Source organism: Haemorhous mexicanus, chromosome 3 (genome assembly GCF_027477595.1).
Source record: "Haemorhous mexicanus isolate bHaeMex1 chromosome 3, bHaeMex1.pri, whole genome shotgun sequence".
NCBI lineage: Eukaryota > Metazoa > Chordata > Aves > Passeriformes > Fringillidae > Haemorhous > Haemorhous mexicanus.
Genome location: NC_082343.1, coordinates 27,203,712 through 27,221,610, shown reverse-complemented (window position 1 = coordinate 27,221,610; position 17,899 = coordinate 27,203,712). Strand labels below are relative to the sequence as shown.

Sequence of the window (17,899 nt, the reverse complement as noted above, 5' to 3'; positions counted from 1 at the left end):
ATATATAAATGTTTATATATATACTCCACTTTTCCCTGGGAGTGGTGTGGGAATGAAACAACAAACATTACTAACATTTTGTTAAACCATGCATGTAAGCTGAAAGCAATGGCATCACTGCTCAACAGTGCTAATGGCTCCTACTACTTGATTGTGCTCTAACTGGCAGAAAGGTGACAACGGTGCAGGCGCTCAAAGCTATGGCTTTACTAAAAGAAATGCATCTGCCATTTCCACCAAAATGCAGCAAACATGCCCTATTTCCTGATATTTTGAAAGCGACTGAAATATTACTCAAAAGCGTGTTCACTCTGCATTCACAAATAATTACAACAATAAGCTCAGCACAGGACTACAAAGTAAACAAAAGAGTTACTAAGACACTACCAATTTAGTACAACATTCCATATCATGCAACTTAAGTCTATCAGTTTGATAATTAGCTACACCTATACTGCTCAGAAGACAGAGGTGCAATAAACTTGCTAATGCTACAAGTAGCAACTAAACTATTTTAGTTAAGGAACACAGAGAGCCAGCTTATATACCTCTGATCATTAGTGCATTTCAACAGAAATATGCAGAAGTAGGAATAGTATAGTATGCAAGCCAAGAAACAGTACCATTTTGCCAAGCCTCAGTATTCATGCTTTGTGTCATCTGATCATGGACAATTTTCAAAGTCTTACCTTCAACGCAGCACAAAAATAAAACTTCTTCCAGATCTTTGTCTTTCTGATTAAGATTCACTTTAGAGACCCTTCCTCATATATTGGGGTGAATAAAGCAAAAGAGTCTGTGAGTCTGAAAGTAGTAAGATGGAAGAATTTACCAACTTCTTACCTAGTTCACCACAATATTCAATAAAATCTCTAACTCAAACACTTAATAACAGCTGTAACAGCTAAACTGAAACTAATAAACTCTGTGAACCACTGGAAGAGGCCAAGCTAGACAAGAAGTTCCTACTCATCCATGGTAATACTGTCAAACACCAAGTGACTGCTTTTTACTTGTTAAAGATGAACGTATGAAGTGATCTAAGATACCAACCATTTGATGGCCATTACTTCCCAAAAAACTACCACTTTCATTATGTACCACCTTTACAGATGTCATGTAAGCCAATCCATTTCCAAGCCAGGAATATGTAAACCCTATGACAGGAGAAGCTGCATACAATCATGTGTGTGTACGCACGTTTCAGTGCGGAGAGAAGGGAGAAGTCTGGCATACCAATGCAATTGTTCACAGTCATACATCCACATCCTGGATGCAAAGGAAAAGAAATACTAAAAGCTGAGATTCTGACTAATCTTAAAGTAGAGAAACCATGACAAAGAAGTCTGTTACTGGCCACTACAGATTTCTTTAAAAACACAAGCAGAAACGCACCTGAGCGGTCTTGGTTACAAGAAACAAAGTTGCATTTCCCCCAAACCCACCACACCTTCACAGACCAGAATACTGTTTCTGCAGAAAGAATCTGCCTCAAGCATTGCCTGTTCTGGAGATGTCTACATCTAGCGTCTAAGATGACAGCTCACTTCCCTCTTTATCCAGGCTTGTGAAAAGAAAGCAGTCTCAGAAAAGCTGAGATTTATTTTCACTACCCAGCATCCTGCTTACCCCTCCCTTCCCAGTAACTTCAAATGCTCTACAAATCGCTTTGTTTTACCTCAAGGCTCAATATCTCGATACCAAAGGCAAATGAGAGACAAGACATATTGATAACTATAATGTTCTAAACCTTCATTTTTAGCACTAAAAAAGAGTGTTTTTCCTTTCTTAGATTAAATGTTTATTCAGTGAACATACCTTGCTTATTCCAAGGCCACTCAATAGGCAGATTTTAATTAACTACTGCTTAATACCAAAAACAGTCAACAAGAGTGATTATGTTTAAACTATTTTATTTTAGCCAGTAGACCCTTGAGGAGCTCTACTTGAAACTGCTGTTCAGAAAGAGCATGAATCATTGACTAGCCACCATTTACAATTACTCCTCAACCAGTTTTCATTTGTCTAGTCATCCTCCCATTGGGACTGTAAATAGGAGTATGCTGAGTGACACCAAAACATCTTGCTACGGTAAAAAAAAATAAATCTCTAAAGTTCTATCCTCAGCTGAAGACCTGTTAATATAACAGAAGGCAGTCAGGTCAGTCAAGTCAGTCAGGGGTCAAGCTTGACCCTGGTAAAATCAAGCAGACTGAAAAGAGTCACCTTTTTCAAAAATGTTTTTCTACATACTTATATAAATTACTTATTGATCGTGCTATCCAAATAAAGCAGTATTTAACATTTTTATTAAGCGAAATGGAAAGCTTTCTTTATTATATAACATAGCAAGGATGCCTGAAACAGTGAACAGGAACCATCTCTATGCTTCAACAATTTGCAGAATTCAAATGTTCCAAAGCCTAGATACAAGAACTCTGTGCACTAAAAAAAAAAAAAAAAAAAAAAAAAAAAACCAAAAAAAACACCCAAAGAAACCCCAACCCAGGTCTCAACACATGAAACACAGACATCAAACAATTCAGTTTCTGGCTAGTTTTCAAGGTGTCTGGCTGCAAGACAGTAAACAGCAGAGGTTATAAAAGGGAAAACTTGGTCCTTGTAACAGTATGTAAAGTTTATTATAGAAACAGATGGCTGAGAATGAGAAGAGAAAGAAGTGGAAGAGAACAGCAAATGACCAAGAAAATTCAAACATGTTTCATTATGAACATTGTAAAGAATTTCTAGAATTCAGATTGCTTCCATCTTTTCAGACAGCTTGAACTTCTTCCCAACCTTATTGCAAGAGACCTCCAAAACAGAACGAATACACAAACTCCTGGACACAGAATCAGTCAGTGCCTGACAAACAACTGCAAACTCTATTCTTTACTAGTGATGACATTACTCATGTTTCACCCAAAATAGTTCAGTCCCTCTGCAGTTCATCAAAACCTAGGCTTGAAACAGGCAGTGGGTAAGATACTCTAACCACACATTAAGTGATGACAAACACCACAGTGGATGAGCTGAGGCAGTCCTCCTACCCCTAAGGAAATCTGCAGATGTGACAAAAAGCACAGAAAAACAGCTTGACTTGCTCAGAAACTTTCTGACAAACTCCTTACCATGACCTTTGCTATGCAAAGTTTTGGTTTCTGCTGCTTTCTCATGTACCTACAGATATTCTTGTCAGCAAGTGCTGGTATTTAATTAAACTGGAATGACTACTATGAAGGGAGTCATATAAACATCTGTTGCAGGCTATGCATTTGGGGAAAATCCAAAAGAGGGGATGGAACTTTTTAATTTAGTTATAATAGATGCTTTAATGTCAACATTTAATTCCATGCTCTTTTTCTTTAGGACTGCAACACAACTGGTGACACTGCTAACACTGTCACGGTGACTTCTCTATGGTCTTCATCAGCAGTAACATTCCAATACAGAACTTCCATTCACAAGATAGGTCATCAGGCATCAAAACCACCAGTGTCAAGAACCAGTGTTCGTAACACAAGAACCTCATTTGAAACACTTCAGCATGGAGTCTTGCAGTAAGTGAGGCTATGCTGAACTGGTAACTGCTGTAAGCCCACCTCCTGTCATGGGTAGTTTCAAACCCAGCTTTAGCACCAGCAGTTGCTCTCACATCCTCATGCAACAAGCTCATTCAAGAAGATAAACTAGAAAAAAATTCATCTCAGCAATATGTACCCAACACACGCACGCTACCCAACTCTTACCCCGAGATGAGACACAGCCAAGTATCAACATGAGAAGGAAGAGGATCCTGCACATGGTCAGAAGCAGAAAACTGCACTAACATACTTAGGTAACTATACAAGAACTTCTTCCTTAATGAAAGTCAGGATTATGAGTCGGTTCCAGAAGCAAGTGCCTGAGTGTGTGCAAAGACCTAGCAAAAACTCTTTTCTGTACTGTATAAACACTGAAAAGTGGTGAAAAAACCAAACTGTTCTAAGGACCTTTCACCTTTAAAAAGAAGAATACCAGATACTCACGAACTGGGCAGCATGCAGCAAAAATCTGTTTGGGTAGAGGGTACAAACTTCCCATATTGGGAGACAAAACCAAAGCTACATTATGTACAGTAAGTGACTCAGCTTCCAAGAAGGTGCTATACCCATTGTTTTTAAACAGCTACAAAAATGTAACAGCAGTGCCTGGCTGACAAAGAAGTTGATGCATCTAGTGCCCAGCACTCTCACCAAGGTAACATAAAATTTAACAACTAGACACCAACACAGAAGAAGCTAAGCTTCAACTGAATTACATGCTAGCTACAAGAACTCTCCTGTCTATAGAATTTTGAAGACACTAGCTTTTGGACATAATAAACTTTATTGCTTTTTTCCCCTCTTAATGTAAAAATTAATCTGGGGTCATATCAGCTCACTCCCACTTTCCTTCTCTGAACAAAGCAGTTCAAAATACATCTTCTCAGTCATCCAAAGACCTTAAAAGAATTTTTGCTTCTTCAGCAACAGTGACACAAGTCTACCAATTCCATGACACCTTAAATCCCTCAAGCACTAAGTTTTCCAATAACTCAGAGCCAATAAACCAAGTAACTTGCACAGTTCAGGAAAAAGCACTAGAGACTAAATCTTCTCTCATTACACCCAGTCCTTCTCAAGAGTGGATTCAACAGAAGAAAATGAGCCCAAAGAAACCAAACACAAACAAAAATAAGATCAGAGAAAGAAGACTAATAGCAAATCCCCATCTCACCCAACAATGCCAGTGGTGAATTTTTACTCGTTGGGTTTCACTCATGCCAGTATCAAAAAGAGTCAGGATACCGCTGAAAGGCAAGCAGAGGTAGTGGCAGGCAGCAGAACTTGGTAATAAAAGGCAGTGCAGTGTATGTGCTGATAAAAATCTTTAAAATGAGATACAGACAAATGAACAAAAAACAGATCCCCATGATGAGAGCAAGAAGGAATAGTCCTCGATGAATTGTGTTCTGCCTACTCAAGTATTCTCTGGATTAGCTGAAGGTATCAGTGAATTTATGCAATAAGTTCTTCAGAAAGCACTGCAGTTTTCTTCCATACTAAGAACACTACTTTTCATTTCTTCTCCTCACTTACTTCAGTTTCTCCCTTGCAGTAACAGCATCAGTCTTCAACTCAGGGAAAGGAGAGGATAAACACTGACTGGAAAAAAAACAACTTGAACAAATGAACTGTGCAGAAGAAAGGCTGAACTCAGGTAGACCTGGTTCACCACTTATTGTACTAATAGTAGCTTAAGATGCCAACTACTAAAAACAAATTAAATAGAAAGAAAAGGAATGATGGAGTTTCCAATACAGTGTTCTAGGACCATTACTTGACTTTTGGAAAAGGCTTTAAGCACAAATCTGAAAACTCATGACCGATCTAAGCTGTCACATGTGGTCTGTATGCAAGAGCTTGTTTTAATCAGTGCTTCCATAAGCAAATAAACAAGACCTTTGGAAGAAGGGACAATAGGACAACTAACAAGTTTTCCACATTAGCTTCCTGTTCTTTGTCAAACTTGACAACACAATCACGCTTCAAGTGTTAACAAACCTTAAGACACCTTTCCAAAAAATTAGTTACTTCAGTTAATGACATTACTACCCCAAGTTCTTTTTTATACAAAACACATCTGAATTTGCTATAAACCTGAACAAAACAGAACAGCGAAAAAAGATGAATTACAGCAGTAACTGAGCCCTACATTTCCTCTCTACATATGCAGAAATTAAGAAAACTTCAGACTGAAAATAGTGTGGTTGTTAAATACATCTGTGAATAAATGGTATTTTTCAAGGAATTGTTTTCTCCAAGGATGAATTAATAAAGTACAATTGCAGAGTACCTTCCATAGTGACATTTTTCTAACCATGTTAAATTCTGTTTTCTGCCATTGGCAACAGCAGCACATAAGCTAATTTCAAGAATCCTGAACTATACTGGAATTCTATTTCTTCCCCTCTGACTCCAGAAGGACAGCACTTCATGTTTCACTTCACCTTAAAAATCATGAGAAACTGTTTCAACTGTTTGTAACCTTATCCCCTTCCCTCCATAAGTCAGATATGCTAAGTTGACAGCATTCCCTTTTTTCTTTAAATTAAAATAACACTGTAACAGTAGACAAAATCACAAAATAAGCTGTTTTGTTTAACAACAGCTGCAACTACTTGAGTTCATTAAATATTTTAGAGAACGTCTCTGGCCTAGAAATCCTTGTGTTTGGTATGCTCTAGTTAAGAAATTGAGATGTCATCCAATTTGAGTTAATGTTACAAACTAGTTATCGATCTTCAACTCTTAGCCTCCATTATTTTCACATTCAAATACTGTAAGAAGACATAATAGTGCAGACATGGTTCAGCATAAGACAAACCAAAGGCCAAACAACAGCAAAATAAGTTTATTGTTTACTATGATATAAAAGCAGGATATGAAACACTGTCGACACTACAGCAGAGTCCTATCTATCTTTTCCTTCCACATCACAAGCCTAATTAATTTTTCAATTTTAAAACAGGAAAATGCTAAACTATCACTTCTACCACTTATGGAAAAACAGTTGACCTCTTAAGGCCTGACTGCAGAGGAGACTATTTGACTCTAGCAGTTATTTGACTCTAACAAACACTGTGAAACATCTCTTTCCAATGTAATCATCCACAAAAGTGGTATGTTTGTCTTTTCCCTGATCACACAAATTGCTTGTAAGAGAGAGACACACTGAACTGCTTCCAGTTTCTTCACACTGCAAGAAATGCACAGAATCTAAAAGAAGGCTGGTTGGAAAACCTCACACAAAGCAAACAACTCCTATTATTAATGCATTTTTTAAAATGACTGAATGTTTATGAACTGGAGGTTATCTTTTGAACAGCAGTTTGAATTGCAGTGCACTTACGGAGGATTTACAGAACAGGTTTCACACTCTCCTCTTCCTCCCAGCTCTAGCTATTGTTTTCACAACATTGTTTTCACCTTGTTTATGTATAAAACATCTATTATTTGTAGTCTTGTGCACAACCTTCTACTTGTTTAGATAACTACTCCTCCAAGTAACATAATCAGACACAACCTAGACTTCGGCTGAGTCCAATAAGTTCATCCATCAGTGTAAGCAATCAGCAAAGAAAAGAGCAGGAAAGACATTATCTCAGAGAAAAGCAAAAGTGAAACAAAAAGCTCTTGCTGTAATATGTCTCCTGGAAAAGTGAAAAAGGCCCAGAAAACACGACAAGCCAGCAAATGGATAAACATCCCATCTGAGGAGTCCATTTGATACACGGATAGGCAGTAGTCCCACAATTACTGAATAACACTCATGGAGCGTAAATCCCACCTGTAATTAGACATTGTTAATAACCTCCTTAGAGGCGTCACTCCAGCTCTTACTGACAACACCCAAAGTGAGGCATTTGTGAGCCTCAACAGCCTGTACTGTGCACTGGGGCTCTCTTGAGCTAGATGGAGCTGCTTTACTTTGCAAGATGAGGGACTGAACACTAGCTGGGGGAGTCAATGGACTACCTCTGCTAGGTCTGAATTCAAGTTCTACAACAGCTGAAATAAAAAAAGAACTTCATGTTTCCTTTGAACACGAACACTCAAAAAAACCCCCCAACCCTTTTAAAAAGCCAGCTATGAGCAATTTTTATCAAATGTTCAAGAGAACCAAGTTTCATGTCAGACAGGAGAAACCAGTGCCTGCAACTAGTACCATATCTGAAGAGAGGTCTTATGCACAAGCTGGTATGCAGAGTACCTTTTGACCAGGATAAGATCTTCCTGCTGGGAACCAGAACAAGTAGTACAGACATATTTTACTACTATACTAGGTAAAGAGAGCAGGAGAAGAAAGGACACAGAAAAAACCCTGAGTAATATCCTTGCTACATTCACCTTTCATACCTTTACAGCTCTCTAAAGACAGTGATTTGAGTATAGACCCACTTCAACAGAAGGAAAAGGAACAATTTCTTCAGCTTTATACACTAAGACAGAACTCTCAAAACAGCCCGCAGTACCACATGTTTCAGTACAGTACTTCTCATCTGAAAAGTTTCAAAGCACATGACAGTTTCAGCAGTTTTTCAAGGTCACAAGGGCAATCACAAACACCAGTCCCTGCCCCCTCCAACTGCTAATCCACCACTGTCTAAATCCAGTCTAGCTGTACTCCAGAGACTTATGCAATGTGAAAACCCTCATTCACTTCTCTCCTAGAATCACGGTCCAAAACTATTGTATGTGGCACCATACATACAGCTGCAACATACAAAGGCAACTTTACACTTGTTGATATTTATTTGGATGTGGTTTAACAAGCATGTTGAATACTCTGAAGAATTTTATCTAACTCATGAAGAAAAGATTTTCAGCAGCCCTTAAGAAGCTGCCATGAAGAACACAATTTCTTACTTCTAGATATGTTCCCCAAAATGTTGAGGGGAATGTACTTTTAACTCTTTCCAAAGAAGCTTCAAACAGTGGTAATTATTAAAAATAAAAAAAAAAATACAACCAACCACACACATAACATTAGTGGAAAATAAAGTAAAACCCCAGCAAGCCCAGCTACAGTGTGTGTTGTCTGTGTCCCCACAGTTTCATTGAAACACAACTCAAAAGTTTACACAAGGGTAAATATTTCACAAATAATCAGGTCCTGTGAGTCTTGTGGAAATAAACAGTCACATCAAGGAGAGACATCCAAACTAGTGCCCCTTGAGGACAGTGCAGCAGAAGCTCAGCTGTGTAACCAAAACCATCATCCCATACAGGACAAACAAATGTGCCCCAAGCAAACGAGAACACTTACAGAACTCACAGTACCCTACACCCAGCCACAAGACACAAAGCCACAGGAAGTCAGGCTTCATAACTTGCTGCTCACACAGACAGTTTCATTCTTGATTAAATGAAGTAAAACCATTAAACAACTACTCTCCAGAATTTGTTGTAGTTTTAACACCAGTCTTTTTCACACAAAATTTTAAAATTAGGGACAATAATTTGGGAATAGATATTTAGTTACCAGTCACAATAAACAAGCAATCCTTAGAGAGCAGCAGGACAATTTCTGCAGGCCTGGCAACACTTAGGAAGCAGCAGAGAGTAGAACCCACTCCCCCTGCATAGCTCAGCACCCTCTGAGTGCTCTAACGTGCTTTCTAGTGGGCACAGCTGTACTGACATGTCGGTTTGAATTAGGAGCACACTTTTGAAGCAAATCTGTCACCCATTTCCTGTATTTTAGTTCACATCTCATATAAGTTTCTGAACAAATGATTTGAACATCTCCAAGACTGATCTACGTCAAAACTCTGGGAAAGCTCGGAACATACTCAGTCCACAGAACCAGACTACAATTAGTCTGAAATAAACCCCAAGAAGTGGGGGTTTAAACACACACTGGGGACATTGAGTCTACCTAACTTACAGCTTCACAAGCTTCTTCAGCTGCAGCATACTGCTTGCTAATGTAAATATAACTAATGTGGCAGGTACTGTCCATTCATTTATGAGAGCCTCAAGCAGCAGGAAGTAAACCCACAGACTTAAGCTGCCAACATGCACCTTAAAAGCCCTAGAAAGGAGGCCTGCACAGGGTGCTCCTTTTTCTAGAGTAATGATAGCAGCAGAGTACCATCACTCATCCACTTTTGTTACCACCCCTTTACAGGTCAGGAGTTTCAAAAGCTAGTGGGATACTCTAGAAAAGTTTTCTGAATAAAGAAAAAAATAGCCCACCAAAGATCTACATACTTCATGCATCAGCTACAATTACTGTTTTACAAAACTTTAAGTAACATTGAAAAAACAACTCAATCAATGGTTCCATTGGAGGTGGTGATAGGACACGAAGAGCAGCATGTACTCAATAATGCTTTTTATGACTTGCATATCAGCTTAACCAACAAAGCCACCCAGAACAGAGGTTTATTTTTTTCTTTTTGAATAAGCTGACCAACATAGTATTCATTATTCCACTTGAATCAAAACATCAGTTCTTTACAAATAGTTCCATCACTGAGATGTTCTCTCCTGTTACCAATTTTTCTTTTTCTATAAAATTTTAAATAGAAGATCATGAGTTTCAAACATATACCTGCCTTTAGCAGGACCAACAAGCTGGTGAGAACAGACTGAAGCAGTACTGCAGGAAAAACTTCCAATAACATGCTACCTCCTCTGCTCAACAAATCCTTATCATCTTACTTCATTACCTCCTTGATAAAAACAATTAATTCATATGCTAACAATGCAGAGCCATGTTTGCTCTACATTCAGTAAAGGTCAAGTTCCTATACTGGGGTGCAGACACAAAAGTAGGATTATTGAAGATGACATTTTCTGTTAACACACTAATCCCATGAAAACTGAAAGAACTAATGACACTTTCCTTTGTGATTTAACTGGAAGTTTGTAGTTCTTGACATGTCATTACCATACTCACTAAAAAGCCATTTTAAATTCTCCAGCAGCCCAGAGTGAAACATCCTTAAGCTATGTTTTTCTGATCTGTTTCATGTTAACTCTTGTGAAAACAGAGACTTAAGCACCTAGTTGTACTATTTGTTTGAAAGAAACCTCAATGAATAAAGTTATTTCCCATCAAAGGTGAATAGACGGTATGCCAGGAGATAGTAACATAGTGACATCATAAAATGACACACTGAAGTAATGTTAACTACCGGTGCACAGGGAAACTAACGGCGCACAGGGAAAAAAAGAATTGTGGATAACATTTTCATAGCAGAACAAAAATACCTGGGCCTGGAATAACTGGAATAATTTCCTTCAAAATTATAAGAAAGGCTGCTGTCTGCTGAGACACTGAATTTTCGCTTCTGCCATCATTCTCTACATTAAAACATCTTCGTGCTTTCCCTCCCAACATAGGGTTTTCCAAGAGCCAGAGGACTAATTTAACCTACACTCACTGGCAACCCTTATGTTTCAACATGCCAATTATGACTCAAGAAACTGAGATGAGCTGAACTGCTCATCTCTAGAAACTAGAGATGAGCTACCCCAGCTCAGTAATTTCTTACCATCTCATGAAGATTTTCAGACCAGTTTTCTTCTGAAGTGATACTCAAATTCTTCCAAATATTTATCTGACTTAATCATATGATACAAATATAAATTTGTACAAGGCTTGAGCAAATTATAAGCAGTTTGAACAAAGTTTCCCACACTAGACATCTGTCTAAGGCTGAAAAACATCCAAACAGCTAAGGAGTTTGCAAAGTTGTCTGTTAAGTAAAAGCAGTACTGATAATCTTTCTGGAAACTCTGCATCCTTGCGTCAGGGATCATCTTTCAATTTCTCCTTTCTCAGCTTCTCTAGTCAGAGGTCATTCTATTTGGGTAGCTTGTTTTTTATTAAGAAGCTGCAATTACTGGTTCAGATTTTGACATTAAATTCCCTGAACATTTTATGTATACCTGATATGCTGGAGGTTGGGGCTAAACCTGACTCCTGTAAGACACATAAAACATTTATGCTGCATTCACACTGCTAACATACAGTGAGAAAGAAGTTACAATTCACACCCTGTACAGGTGTAAGTCAAACCATGAAGACCATCAAGCATAAACTGAAGCACAGAATTAAAAAATACATAGGGAAGGAACCAAGACAGAAGAAGTTTTGATTTCAACTGTTTTTCAAAGAAATTACCACTGCTCTCCTCCAATTTACTGAGAAGAACAATACTCAGATAGAATCACTTCAGTTGCTAAAAGGCCCAAGATCTGAAGAGCACTTCTTTTTTACAGGGCAGGGAAGTGCAGCACTGAATTCAGAGAGATCAGTGGGGAAGTGACAAGAACTAAGAAAACAAACCCCAAACAAAATAGAGCATATTTGATTAAGGTAGTGGGCAGAAAGAATCAATACCAGGAAGAAAAACAAACATCCATGGACACAAAGATATGCATGGCCTGTCACAGTAAACACTCTCCACAGTTGAAACAGAGTCTGGAGCTTGGATTCTTTCACCAAGGCTTTCCCATTCCCTTGGAAGAGACCGTGTTTGTAAAAACCAATGGTTAGCTAATTATCTTCCAGTGCTGACTGGAAAAAAACAGCCATTTCCTGCTTCCTAAGCTACAGCAGTAAACCTACATGGCAGATTTAAGCATTCCTACTGGGTGATGATGCAAAGCATTACCAAATGATCAATTTTCACTTTCAGTGGTTTTTTTGAAAAGAAACAACCCAAGATCAAACCAAGCAACAGAAAGCACACTGACAAGCCAAGCCCACTCCTGCCCTGCTGAAGACTGTGGCAGCATTCAGCAAGGTGTGCTGCAGCCTGCTTCATTTAAGGAGGACATTCAATACTCACTGAACACTGTTCTGTGCACATCCCCATCCCTTGCGGCAGTCTAAATAAGCCCTGCTCCAAAGAGCAATACAAATACTTCATAAACACAGATTTTTACATCCACTACTAAGAGCAGATTTTAGTGTCTTTCCCTTTTGTAATATGGAAGCAACACATTAATGTAGGAAATACTCTCTACTCTCCATTGGACCCCTGAGAGCAGTAGTTTTTGACAGTGAGCACATGAAACGATTGTTTAACACACACATTTCACAGGCTTGAATTTCAATTGTAATATGTTTTTATTTCTTGAGACAAGTTTACTAAGTCAGAAGCACACATAAGTGATGATCATTGGAAAAGTTTAAGAGAGCAATGCACACCATAGACAAGAGGAGAACTGGATTGTCCAGGATAACTACAAGACTACTCATTTCTTTCTCTTGTTCCTTACATCACTAACTGATCACCTCATGGCTACCACTATAAAAGAAAAATGGGTTCTCAGCACCCTCTACGCAGCCCTCTCCATACTACATTAATTACATTTCCCTCATCCTGCTGTTGTGTGCCTTAATTAAATCACTGCCCTATGTAAGAGCCTCCTCTAAAGATCTGCAGAACAACAGATGAGGGCCTATGCAAATAAATAGAACATGCTATCCCAAACTTCAGAACATGGGGATATACATGTAATTAGTCCTCATTTCCAACTGATCCATTCCATTCTAAATGGATCGTCTCTTCACAAATCTCTGACCCTCAAGTGTTGATGCACTCTCTCAAACACAAGTCCAGTATAGAAGATTTTATATACTCTAGATATGCAAACTCATAGTTAAGTGTTAAGTTATAGAAAATGCATGTAATAAATACATATAATGGATGTACTGGAGCCCGAGCCCACACATACACACGGGAGCTTGTCTACACCACATTAAGTGCTTTTAGTTAGCTGCTGACTTGTCAACATCATGATGAGAGCTAGTTTCAGCAAAAGTTTACCTTTAAAGTTAATGGTCAATTTATCCAGTGAAACAAACAGAACAAAATAAACCAACAAAAAAGCACTTTACCAGAAACCCCTTGACTGTCCTGTAAGCTCCTTTAATCCAGTAATATTCATAACAGTACTAAACTGCCTCATCATCTTTATTCACTTTTTTCATTTTCAGCAGGTGTCATAACTATAAAATACATCTCTCCATATATGAGCAGCAAAGAATCCCCACAGCCTCCAACCTGTACAGGACCCTGGAGCCAGTTCATCATCCCTCCCCCACACCATTTCAACTTTTCACAGCCTCAGCCAAAAACGCCTGCCTCCTCTCTCTATACACAGACTAACTAACTCAGCAATACGAAAACTCCAGTTTCCCTTTTGCACAAATACCATTCCCCTGATACACACATGTATACATATCCTAACATAATCTTCACCCTGTGTACAAATTCATCCTTCCCCCCGTTTTCAACCATACCCAAACATCCAATCAAGCCCCCTTACTTTCCTATAGTCCACAGTCATCCTTGAAAATTTACCTAGAAGAAGACAGCATTGACGACCTAATAGACAGAAATTTAGAGTGCCTGATGCCTGTCAAAAACATACATAACTACAGTTCTACAGCTCCCCAGCACACGCACAGACTTTTCTCCAAAAAGTACTATCACGATCCCAACACCGGGCATTTGCTACATGTTTTCCCATTTGTATTCCATGAACCAAACAACAAATATCTAGCCTTTCCATTTGGTTACAGGTAAAACATCAACTCACACTTCCTCTCAAGTTTCCGGGACAGAGACCACGTTGCTTTCTGCTCTAGTCCATTTCCACACACCAGACAGAGAACTCCCCGAGCTGGTGACAGCCGGGCATCTCCCTCAGCTCCCAGTGTGAGCAGCAGACAAACCAAAGCACAGCAGCAGGAACACGCATGACTTGCTGTCCACATACCAGCTCATATTACACACGAAGGTCTCTCACATTAAGTCTAACCACGAAACAAAACAAGTCCAGAACCTTGTAGCAACCTGTTACCACTGTGCCTGTAACTTGTATACAGGCTTTCCTACCAGCCAAAGCCTCCCTCCTCCATAGCCTTTAGACGCTTGCCAACTTACCACCTTATTTCTCACAACACACAGAAGGCTGTTTACCTATTACTGCTAAATTCACAGGCCTTCCTGTACCACTACTCCCAAACACGTGTGGTTTCACCCACCACCTGCATCCCCACGGTATAAACACATCCCTCAACCTACCGCAGCACAAAAAACGAGAAAGGTACAGATTTTACTAGCTGCCTCCAACTAAATTCATCAAAATGAAGCCCTCCTTCCGAGAGAAGTATTATTGTAAATCATAGTAAAAGTATATCCACTGGGTTCGCAGAGCCAGCAAGCTCCAAACTACGAGAAGAACTGCCTTCAACTCCTTTCGCCTAAAGGCTCCCAGGCACTGCCCATCTGCCTGTGATTTCATCCCCAGCTCATCACGAGCACCCAGGCCTCACGGCAGTTTTTCCCCCGACACCGGGGCCGTGCCCGCCGCTCGCCCCCTTCCCCCCCCCACCCCCGCCTGGCCCGTCGGTAACACGGGCCCGGCCCGGCACTCCCCAGGGCCCGGCCCATGCACGTGCGCGGGCCCGGCCCACCAGCCGCCCACCGGCCCGGCTCCGGCCGCAGCCGCCGGCACACGCCGGACCCCTCCGGCGCCTTCCCCGGTGCCACCCACGCGAGGCCGGGCCTGCCGGCTTCCCGGCCCCAGGGCCGTGCGGGGCCTGGGCCGTGTCAGCGCGGCCCCGGCCCTCTCCTCCCGCGGCGGGAGGAAGGCGGCGGCCGGGCCTCGCGGCGCCCGCTCGCTCCCCAGGGGCGCACCCGCCGCATGCCGTGTTCGCTGCCTCCCCCGGCGCCGCAGCCCCGGCCCCGGCCCGCCCGCTCAGCCCCGGCCGCCCTCTCTACCTGTGTGCCCCGCGTCCCCCGGCGCCCGGCGGCGCTGCGGGGCCCGGCGCGGGTGCGGGCGGTGCTGGCTCGGGCTCAGGTGCGCGCCGCCCCGCGCTGGCCGCCGCCGGCCGCCGCCGCCGCCCGGTCGCGCACTCGGAGCGCCGCCAGCAGCGCGGACATGTTGGAGCCGCCGTCCCCCCGCCCGCGTCACCGCGCTCGGGAGAGCTGGGCGGGGCCAGACTCACCCCGCCCGCCCCCTCTCGCCGCCCATTGGCCATCGGCTCCGTCGGCACAGCCCTTCATCTCTGTCATTCGTAGATGCGTTCGCCGCTCACACCCAGGCCCCGCCCAAAAGCTTTTCTCTGATTGGGTCTCCCCCGCCTGCTTTGGTAACTATTGGCTGCGGCTCTCGTCAGTCAAGACGACAGCGCACGGACTCCGTCTTTCTCCGCACTTTTTTTTTTCCGGCCTCGCAGCCTCGGGCAGGACTGACAGAAGCGGCTGTCAGCGAGAGCCCTCGCCCCTCCCAGCCTCCCTCCCGCCGCCACATCCCCTCCCTCCCGGCGGCGAGGTTTGCCTGCAGGCCATTGGCTCCCAGCGCCGCCACTCCCGCAGCCTCTCTCGCCCCGGCCGCCGCTTCGCCAAGGGGGCGTGAACCGCCCCGCGGGTGCCTTTTTCTGATTGGCCGCTGCTCCTGCCAATCAAGCGCGGCCGGCGGGGCAGCGGAGCGCAGTCCGGCCCGCGCGCCGAGCCGCTCCGCACGGCGATTGGTCGCGGGGCAGGCGAGAGGCGCGCGACCTCCCCCGTGCCCCACGGGGGGCAGTGGGGAGTACCCGTATGTGCGCGCGATTACATCACCACCAGCCAATCAGGGCGCGCGGGGGCAGGTGTCCCGTCCGAGGGGGGCGGGGTCTGGTGCCCCAGGTGGGACCCGCTGCACCTCGCACAGCTGGGGGGGCGGGGGCAGGGGCAGGGGCAGGGGCAGGGGCAGGGGCAGGGGCAGGGGCAGGGGCAGGGGCAGGGGCAGGGGCAGGGGCTGGGGCTGGGGCTGGGGCTGCCGGCGGCGGTCGGAAGTGTTGGGGCTGCTGGTGTTACTGCACCAAAGAGCGAGGCTGGAGGTGTCTCGGTCCTCTGCATTTTCATCTGCCCGCGGGGATCGAGTGCCGTGTCCCGGCTCAGGGGACAGAGGGGCCGCGGGCCCGCTCGGGTACCCGAATGAGGCATCTCGGGGTCGCCCTTGGTACCGAGCCCTTCTAACACCGTGGCCGCCTGAAGAGTAGACTCACTGAATCACAGAATCGATCGGGTTGGAAAAGACTCCTGAGATCATCGAGTCCAACCCGTGACCGATCACCACCATGCAACTAGACCGTGGCGTCGAGTGCCACATCCAGTGTTTCCTTTAACACCTCCAGGCATGGTGACTCCACCACCTCCCTGGGTAGCCCATTCCAATGTCTAATCTCCCTTCTTCCTGGTACCCAGCCTAAACCTCCCCTGGCAAAGCTTGCGGCTAATTCCTCTCGTCCTGTCACTCACTACTTGCCTGGGAGAGGAGGCCGACCCCCACGACCTCCTTTCGGTGCTTGTAGAAGGTGATAAGGTCACCCCTAAATCTCCTCGTCGCCCTGAGTCACGGCAGGTGGGCAGTGCAGGAATGGGCAGCCGCCCCCGCCGCCGGCCGCTCCGGCTGCAGCGAGAGCCGCGCCGCGGGAGGCCGTAATGAACACCCTGCGTGGGCTCGCCTGCCCTTCGGCTTCTCTCTTGCCCCAAAGCAAAACTGTTTATTCGGGAAAGAACATGAAAATCTGTCTGATCCCTCGTAATCCCGTGCTATTCCCACCTTTCTCAGTCAATGGCTGCCTAAAGCCAGCTGCGGTTCACCTCGCTGGAGAGGGACCCACTCTTGCCCCTACAGCTCTGTGTGGCGGTTCAGCCGCTGCAGTCATACTCTATAGGCTTTCCTGGAAAGCTGGAAGGGATATCCTTGCCTTGCGCTCCCGAGAACCCAAACTTTAATGTGCTGTCTGCAGAAACGGCATAATAATTCCCACACCCTAATTCCCTGAAGCCTTTGTCCCTTTCCTTACTCTGAGGTGTTTCATCCCCACACACTGGATGCACCGGCGTGAGTGAGCACCCGTCACACGCAGGACTTGAGACCACGGCTCAAAACACTGTTTGTAAAGCATTTTTATTTATTCTTCTATTCATTCTCTGGAGTGTTTACAAAAGGAACTGACCCTGAAAAAGATGAGGGCTTTTCTATCTAGAGTTGAAATTCAGTTTTCCCCATAGGCACATGATGGGATTATTTTCCCAGGGCCTCCGGAGTTATGTCCACAGTGCAGAAAAACTATGCAGCTTTTCCCCCAAAGTCATGGGCACCACCACTCAAGGTAGAAAATCCTTGCCCAGAGCTCTGAAAGTGCTCTTTCGCTCAGGTGACTGATGCAGCCGCGGCTCTGAGAGCCGATGCTTTGCTCTCTGTGGATTCAAATGCATCTACTCCACAGCGAGAAGATAGGATAGTCCACCCCTGTGTGCCAGTGCTGCTTCCCGAGCTCCCTACCAGTTGATAGA

The 17,899-nt window shown here is 43.7% G+C and overlaps 1 protein-coding gene across 4 annotated transcripts in view; it reads right to left on the bottom strand.

Moving 5' to 3' along the window:
* PPM1B (protein phosphatase, Mg2+/Mn2+ dependent 1B) overlaps positions 1–15,456 on the bottom strand; it is a 60,874-nt gene extending 45,418 nt beyond the window's left edge. For 2 of the 4 annotated variants that reach the window (XM_059841180.1, XM_059841181.1), the window contains exon 1: positions 15,335–15,455. The gene's annotated coding sequence lies outside the window, so the exon portion shown is untranslated. Of the gene's footprint in view, positions 1–15,334 lie in introns of all 4 variants that reach the window. The other 2 variants (XM_059841178.1, XM_059841179.1) reach the window with 2 other exon arrangements.
* Between the last annotated feature and the right edge of the window lie 2,443 nt (positions 15,457–17,899).